This window comes from Ursus americanus, chromosome 8 (genome assembly GCF_024610735.1).
Source record: "Ursus americanus isolate L20-20 chromosome 8, mUrsAme1.1.p, whole genome shotgun sequence".
Taxonomy (NCBI): domain Eukaryota; kingdom Metazoa; phylum Chordata; class Mammalia; order Carnivora; family Ursidae; genus Ursus; species Ursus americanus.
Genome location: NC_142134.1, coordinates 77,306,820 through 77,315,959, shown reverse-complemented (window position 1 = coordinate 77,315,959; position 9,140 = coordinate 77,306,820).

Sequence of the window (9,140 nt, the reverse complement as noted above, 5' to 3'; positions counted from 1 at the left end):
TCCCAGGAAGGGCTCAGCAGAAAGCAGTCATCGGTCAGGACAGGAAGTGTCAGGGACGGTGAGGGAGGACGGTCCTGTGCCCCCCCCCCAACCCCCGAGCTGGCTGGGAACGCAGACTCCGGCCTGAGCTGCTGCATTCCACTCTGCGTCTAACCCGCCCCAGGCAGTTGTGTGCACAGATGGAAATGCGTTGTCTCCCAAACTCTGGGGATCACCAGGAAACAGGCTGTGACCACACGCCCCCCGCCTGGACCAGGGGATTCCGACTCGCAGGGGCAGGGCCTGCCAACTCCCTGGTGATTCTTCTCCCCTGGGGTGTCTCGGAAACACCTCACGAGAAGCCTTCCCTTGCCATGGGGTGGCTCCCAGCTGAGCCACTGGGGCTGCCCTGCAGGGGGGAGTCCTGCCAGTGGGTGGGCATCGTGGCCTGGGGGGAGGGTTACAGAGCTCAAAGGCCTGGACCAACGGCAAATCAGAGTAAGGAGTGTTCTAGAGATATTTGTTGACTGAATGAATGAATAAATGAATGAATGGCAACAGCGCCCTGTGGAGGGCAGGAAAACCCACCGGATTCTGGCAAGAGTGTTCTAGCCCCTTGTGGGAAGGGTATCTGCAGCCAAAGCCTGCATGTGATCCCACCGGCGTGCCCTACCTGAATTTGGTGAATATGCATGTGAGTACCTTACACACACGTGTGCAGACACATACACACACGCGCACACGGGGCTTAGGAACTGGCACCCTGAACTCCCACCTCTCGCTCTTGGTATTTTAAACAGAACCTGGGCCACGGGCCTCCTCAGGGGGTCCTCTCGGCCCCCCAGCTGGCCTTTCCACACTGCTTGAACACTCACTCGTGCGCTCAACACGGATGCATGATGTCGGTGAAGCAGAGACTGGCTCCCTCCGGAATCTCTGGGCACCGCTGCCTGACTGGTTCCCGAGCCCATTGTTCCAGCACATTCCTATCCATCACCATGAACAGGACCAGTGGGCGCCAGGCAGAAGACAGGGCGGTGGGGCTCCCAGCGGGCAGCGTGCAGACCTCTTAGGGGTCTCCCAGAAGCAGAGAGCGCAGGGGCCCTCACAGGGGAGGGAGGAGGTGCAGGGAATCACGAGTGATGACAGCACCTGGGCAGGTGTCCCAAACCAGGCCCCCGGTGGGCTTGGGGAGGACGGACCCACAGATGCCTCGCCCATTACCCCAGTCAGGCGAGAGGCCAGGGCGCCGTTCGGAGGCCGGCCCGGGCTCCAGGAGGGGCGGGCGTCTCACCAAGCCCCGGACCTCCTCCTGCTCCTCTCCCTGAGCCCGAGAGTAGCCAGGCTGGTGAGTGGAGCCGGTGTCTGATCAGAGCAGCTGGATGGGAGCCCAGCCTCCCTGGATCTGGTCTGTATGGGTGGGAGATCTGTTTGAAAAGCTGGGATGCCGTCCTCACAGCCTGTGGGGGTTTCCAGGAAATGCCAGGTGGCTTGCTGGGGTGTTAGCCTGAGGCTGCCAGAGGCTGGGAGGAGGGGAACAGAGAGGCAGGGGTCCCGGGAGAGGGGGCGCGGGAGCAGGGCCCGATATCCGATCTTCCCCACCTTCAACAGCTTTGGGAGCAGTTAAATCCTCGTCCTGAGCCTCCTCCGCTCGGAGTAACCAGAGAGCCGTCCGTCTTCCCTGCGGATCCGTCCAGCCACCTGGCCTATCACGTGCGCCTAGCAAACACGGCTGCTCTCGCCTTCCCAGCCCTCGGGACGGCTTTGTTGTTGGAGGTGTGAGAAGACCGTTGGCTCCTTGGGCCCCGGCACAGCACCTCAGATGCTACTTCTAGAACTCTCCAGTGCTCAGTGGTTGCTCCCTGCCACCAACTCATACACGTGGCCATTCCGTGAGCGTTGTTGAGGGTCTGCCCTGCGCCAGGAAAAAACAGGACAGCATGTCTCCACAGCACGTCTGGATTCCAGCCTATTCAAATCGACCATGCTGAATTGTCCCTGAGCCCTGCCCTCCTGGAAAACAGCAAGATCTAGAAACCCTCCCGCCCTTCTGTGTTCTGGAAAAAACACTTACTGCAAAGCACCAGCCTTCCCATGTGACTCAGATCTGACTCACAGATGTCCCCTTGTTTACCTGTGACAAGGCCAGTGAAAAACCATCCAATTCCCATTCTCTGCACATGAAAGATTAGCTGACCTGTTTGTCCACACCGGCCAGTCTGTCCCTTAAGGTCCAAACGTGTCCCTGCCCCCGTGAAGCCTCTCTCCTGCCAGCAGGCTCGCTCTCAGCCCTGCCCAGCGTGCAGTGCCCCACAGCCTCCCGAGAACGCGCAGCCATCGACAGGCACCGTGAGCGATGCCCTCTGATCTACCGTCCCCTTCTCCATGGGTGGAGGGACCGGAGGAGGGGTGGACGGGGCCCTGTTTCATCGTGAGGGCAGACCATCTGAGTCTGTGCCCTGCAGAGGCCTGGGGCTGCGGCACCTGAGCAAGTCGCAGGGGTGTGAGGGAGGGCGGCAGGGGCTGTGAGGTGCCCCCATACACGTCCACTCGGGGGAGGCACAGCCTAGCGAGAGACAGACACCTAAACTCAAAGACTGCCTCAAAGACCCGCCAGACTGTGAGACCAAAACACAGAGGATGAGAACAGCCGTGGTCGGGGGGGCCCATGGCAGAAATGAGGACATTCTAGAACACGTTCTCCTGACAGGGCTTTAGGGGTTATTTCCTCCGGGGGCCTCAGAGACCTTCCTCTTTGGTGCATGGTCTGCTTGGCAATGTTTGGAGTGCGGTGCTGAGAAGGACCCCGAAGCCAACATGAACTCAAGGGTCGATCGACCAGTGGGGCTGCCAGAAGCATGGGGCTGGGGGAGCATGGGATACGCTCCTGATGGTCTAACCCCATCGCTTCACAAAGGAGGAAACACGGCCCAGAAAGAGCGCGGCTTTCCTGAAGGCGGCACAGCAGGAAGCGGCAGAATACAAATTGTCTGAGGACCCCTCCCTCAGCCACATGGGAAGCTGACCCAAAGCACACGGGATCCCGATGCTCTCCCTGTCGCTGACCTCGCGGGCTGCACCCTCAAACACCTGAGACGCTCACGTCCCACAGGCCTGGGGAACAGGACTTCTCTCTCTCCACCAGAATCTGGCTGTGCCCGGCCCTGTGGCTTGGCCCGAGCCCACAGCTCATACGGATCCCATATCAGTGATTTCTCTGGAATGAAAACCAACATTAGCCACTGAAGAGGATCATAAAATCTAAAACCACAGACCTGGAGGGAAACTTAGCTTCTAGTCTACTGTTTACCAAAGGGATGATATTTGGGGGGAAAATTCAGTGGCTAAAAAATTAAGAAAAATTAAAAAATAATAAAAATGCCAGGTAACATTTATTTTTAAGCACTATGTGGGTGCCAGGTACTGCTCTGAGCACCCTGCACCTAGCAGTTCTCTTAAGGTGGCCAGCTTAGCGCACAAGAACTACTCAGATTCCAGTAAGAGATTCCTTCTTTGCTTTGGCCACCAGGAAGCTCATGGCTGAAGGTGAAGCTCATGCTTCATTGGCAGGACCATATGTGTATTCCTCAGCCTGCCAGAACAAAGTCCCACAAATTGAGAGGCTTAAACAACCCATGCTCCCTGAGCCAGAGCATCTCGATTCTTCTGCTCTGTGGCCTGGGCTCCCACGTAGCCTGATATGCAGGAACGGTCCCATGGCCAAGACTGTTTGGAAAACCCTGAGGCCAAAGCAGCACAAGCAGGTCAGCCAGCAGGAAGAAGCATCTCTCCTCGGAGCCAATAGTCCATTCTCTCTGCCTGCCTTCCTACAGCTGAAGGGTCGGGCAGTCCTCAGCCAAGAGACTGGGAAAATCTGGTCATTTGAGACTCTGAGAGACCAAAAGTAAAATGATCAGTTCTTTTAGCAATTGGACTTGCGTGTCCCCGGCCTTGTTGCTGATTCCCTCTTGGGTTTTGGGAGTCACAGGCAGACCGATGAACTGGGTCACCCAGTGCAGTATCGGTGCCAGGCCCTGGGGGTGTTCGAGCGGCTGCCTCCGCTGCTCAGCCAGCAGGATTCCTGGCCGCCTCTCTGTGCCGCGGACTCTGGCCCACCCTGTCTCTTGCTCTATGTCACGGGCTGACTCTTGTCCCCACCAAATTCAGATGAGAGTGCTAATCCCCAGCACCTCTGAATGTGACTGTACGTGGAGACAGGGTCTTGAAAGAGGTGATTCAGGAAAAATGAGGTCATCTGGGCGGGCCCTGATTCCATATAACTGGTGTGCTTGTACAAGAGGAGGTCAGGACACAGACACAGAGGGACACAGGGAGAAGATGGCTGTCGACAAGGCAAGGCGAGGAGGACCCAACCCTGCCCACACCTCGATCACTGACTTCCGGCCTCCAGAACGTTGGGAGAATAAATGTTTGCTGTTTAAACCCCCTAGCCTGTGGTATTTTGTGATGGCAGTCCTAGCAAGCGAATACATTCTGTGCTTGGAAACCTACCAAATCCAGCATCGATAGTAAACAAGAGAAAAAGTCTGTCTACATCTGGACCCTTTCAGAAGTCTGTTAAAAATAATTTTCAAAGAAAGGTAAAATCCAGGTTTTCCTACAGATACGACTATGCATATGTACTAAAGTGTTTATTTAACTCATTAATCACAGAGGGAACTGGGCAGATGTCCTAACTGGTTCAAAAGAGAATCCAAAGAACAAACACATTTTCAGATCAAGAACATTGAGATGGACATGAAGTGGAGAGAGGACTGGCTCCTCGCAGGGGAGAGAGCAGCCCATCGAGGCTCCGCTGGATAGGACAGAGTCTGCATGTCCGTAGACAAGAATTATTTTATACTCTCAGCGGCCCCAGGCTGAGTCAGGTTTATGCTTTAACTGTAAGAGTGCTCTTTTGAAATTTATTAATTTTATTCTCTTTTGCTTCCGAGAACACGACCGTCCTCCATGATAATCAGAAGCATCCATCTGCCTTGGGTGGGGACAGGAGTGCAGCGAGGAATATTATAGAAGCAAAGAGAAAAACCAAGGGAGTTAAGATGATCTGTCGTAAGAGATAGGGTTTAGGTAGAGATGGGATTTTCAAAACTCCTTTCTCCTGTCTGTCAGCCTGTCACAGGCCAGGCCCAGCTGGTGTGGAGGGTTCTCAGGAAGTGGCGAGGCCAGTGGGATATTTTTATCCCGAAGGCAGACGGAGAAGAAAGAGGGTTAGACGGGGGGCTATCAGACAGGTGCCTCATCCTCCATCTCCAGGGAGCAGACGGGAGTCCCACTTCCTGATTAGCTCTGGCGTCTCTTCTTCTTCTCAAAAGGACTCCAGTTCTGTGGGATAGGACCCTAGTCTTATGACCTCATTTTAGTGGGGAGGGGAGACACAATTCAGTCCACAACAAGCACTTTCTTTTCATTTCAGAACTTCATTATCCCAAGCAGAAACCCAAACTCATGAGCAATCACTTCCCATTACCCCCTCCCCCGACCCCTGGCACCTGCTTTCTTTCTCTATGGATTTGCATGTTCTAGACATTCCATGTAAATGGAATCATACCACACATGCCCTCTGGGTCTGGCCTTCTTCACCTCACATCATGTTTGCAAGGATTACTCACGAGTTAGAGCTATTGTTTGTATCATTTGTACAGAGACACGGAGAACCCAGAGAACTGTGCTGAGCTCAACGAGGCTGTTGAGTGGGGTCTCCTCTTAAAGCTGTGAGGCCGGGGGCCCAGGCTGTGACACCCCCGGGGCATCTCCTGCATGAACACTGGAGTCTGGGACACAGAAGGGCACTCAGCAAGGACAAGAGATCCATGAGCAGGTGACTTTCCTTTTTAGGATGCATCCTTCCAGACTGGGGAAAGAGAATGCTGCCTTGCCAGCAGGCCGCTTCGGGGGCTCCAGGGGGCTCAGGAGGGTGAATGCACTTTGCCACCTGCAGGGTGCCGCAGGAATGCCAACAGCCCAGGCAGCTGGAGGGCTGAGGTCACCCGGCCTGTGTCTCTGCGCCTTGTGAGGGACTATGGCGCCATCTGGTGGCTGGTAGAAAATCTGCTGTGAAGCAGCCCAGGACGCCCACAGATTAATTTGTGAATTCAAGGGAAGGCGAGCCTGTTTGTGGAGCGCCGGCTACCCGCCCAGGACCCTGCGGGGCCCTTCGCCAACATCCTCAGGCTGAGGGCAAGCGCAATGGGAACATCAGACACAGGTTCAGGGTGCAGACGGCAACGCACGTTTTTGTGACAAGGGAAGAGGTTTGTGACAATCTGCGATGTGAAAAGACAAGGGGGTAGGTGTGGTAGGAGCCGATCAAGAAAATGTCTAAGTGGCTAGATTTACTTGTATCTGAGCGCACAGGAAAATGGCTGCAGGGAAACAAGCCAGGCTGTACACACGCAATGTGGAAGGGGTACTGAGCCGGGGCGCGCGACATGCCGAGGCCACGCTTGAGCGAAATCTCAGCAGGTGTTAGCCGCTGTTGTCAGGACAGGACTGGATTCTTCATCATCCTCATCCTCATCTCTGATGAGGCTGATGAAATTATTTTTCCCTTTTACTTGTACACATTTTCTGATTTTTCTCTGCTGTCTATGGTACTCTGGAAAAAGAAGAAATTAAAACAGGACGGCTGCTGTTTGCCCCCATGGAGAGATGGGCTAGGAGTTTCACGACTGTCGTGGCAGCAGGCTGTTCTCTCCACGCCCGTCCACCACCTGGCAGGCGAGCCCTGGGACACGGGGACCCGAGCCCTCAGGAGGTCACTTTTCGGATCTGAAAATGGAGGGACCACAGGACTGACCTCACAGGTTATGGAGTTTCCACGAGCTGTACTGTCGTGCCTGACGCACGGTGAACACGATGCGGCTTTGCTGCTGTAATGGGGCAAACTGCCTCCCATCTCAGAGCATCAATCCAGAGATGGATTTGGACAGGACCAGGGCTTCTGCAAGTCCTGTCCTTACAACACCTGTCTCAGAGCCACCTGGGAAACTCGCTGAAAGGCAGATTCCTAGGCCTTGCCTAAAATTTCCCAATCTGCCCTGTTAGCAGACTTCACAGCGGAAACCTTCCAGCTGAGCTCACAGGAAGCTGAGACCCATGGGAACAGGATATCATTTCTAAGGTCCCTTCTAGCTCAGACATTCTAAGATGCTGGGTTCTTCTGGAGACCTGCCCCATCTCTTGACCTCTGCACCCCAATTCTGTAATAGGAAAGGCAGTTCCTGGCCCTGGCAGGCTGTTTTCAGAGAATCAGAAAGCAGTGCAGCTGGAGATGCCCAGGCGTCATAGGACACTGACGTCCAGAGTGGGGAGGGCGCTGCTTCTTGCCGTGGGTGGCCCAGACTCGGTGCGCGGTACAAAAACAAGGCCTGTCCCTGTCAGAAAATTTGCTGTCCAAGCACACACTCACACGCTTCCGAGCCTTTCCACTGCTTCTAAGTTTTTCTTTATTACAGTTCAGGCTTTGGGGCAGAGTGGTAAGGGGAGAAAGGAGAAGAGACAGAAGTATGAATTAAAAGAGCTTTGAAATTAAGTGTTCCCTACAGTTTCATTCTACCAGAGCCACCCCGTCTTCATCCAGCAGATTCATTCGCGGGGAGCGCCCTCGGCCCAGGCAGGTCCTACTCTTGGAGCCTCAGGCAAACCCAGCACCTGGGGAGGCAGCAGTGCCACGCGGAAGGCGCTCCTCCGTGTTTACGGACTCAGGGCAACGCTGAGGGTTTCTAGTCTGAGCAACGGGAAGAATAAGGCTGCCATTTAACGAGGTCAGTAAGAGTAGGGGGGAGAATGAGAAGCCAAGTGTGGAAGGTTTTCAGTCTGAGGGGCTCACTGGACACTCAGATAAGGATGATGGGGAGGTAGCTGGGTGTCGGACTCTAGAGGCCTGGCGAGGCCCTGGAGAACACGAGTTTGGGAGTCACGCGCAAATAGCACTTCAGCACTCATTAGATGTGGGATGGCCTGGGGAGACAGCAAGGGCAGGGAGGGGTCTGGGCCTGGGCTCTGAGGCACTCCAACTGTCAAGTGTGGACTGATGAGAGGGGGGAAGGGTCTGAGACTGAGCAGCCGGTGAGTTGATGGGAATCTAGAGGGACCGACCCTCCAGGACATCCTGATGCTTGTCTCAGGGAGGAAGGAGGCATCGATTCACGGCTGAACTTCAGTACTGGCCAGGAGTCAGCTAGGATGGGGCCCCCTGGGTGAGCAATGGGGACCTGGACACGGCTTGTCTCAGTGGAGGGGTGGGGGCAAAAGCTGTCTGATTGAACAGGTTCTAGAGAGAAAAGAAAAGCAAAGGATCTGTCCAGGAGGTCCAACATTTTGACTAAAAGGTATTCCAAGAAAATTCTTTTGACAACCACCTGCTGAGCATCACCACATGCCAGGCACTGTCCTGGGTTCAGGGGAGAAGCAGTGAACAAGAGATGGAAGTCCAGGGAGGTCACATCAGATGAGGAAACCAATACAATCTGGAGTAGGTCAGGCAGTGAGAAAATGAGAGAAACAAAGCTGGAGGGTGGGGAACGGGGGTGGTGTGGAGGGCTGCAGTTTTAGACAGGGGTGCAATCTACAGGCACGGACCAGGGAGGCTGGTAGGGGCGGGGGAAGTTCCTGACTATTTGCTTCTACCTTTCCAGAGGGAAAGGAAGCAAGATCACGAGCAGGACGATGGGCCAAGGTGGTGTGGACGCTGGAGAGGGCTATCAAGACCACAGAGCAGTGTCTCCAAGGGCAGCACGGGGACTAGACCAGCCAGGAAGGCTGTGAGGTAGCCAAGGTCACCGGAAGCGAGCTGGAATAGAAAGCAGAGAAGGGCTGTTTCTCACCAGCTGGGCTCAGACACCCACACGGGGAGGAGGTCAGGGTCGGAGGCTGACCGGGTAGGTTTGATAAAGAGGCTGGGGGTGGATCCTGGTGTGAGAAGCCATGGGTTTAGCCTGGGAAGGAGGTGGACAGGGACACGAGGGGTGGGAGGGGCAGTGGACAGGTGAGTGGATCGCTGGATGGGAGGTCCTAGGGGGATGAGGGCTGTTGGGCCCGGGATACCAGAGGGAGATGTGGAAGACAAGCGGAGGAAGGAGGGAGACCCCCGCTCATGGGTGGCTACTGCGGTTCGAGTTGACTCCCAGGCACACCTG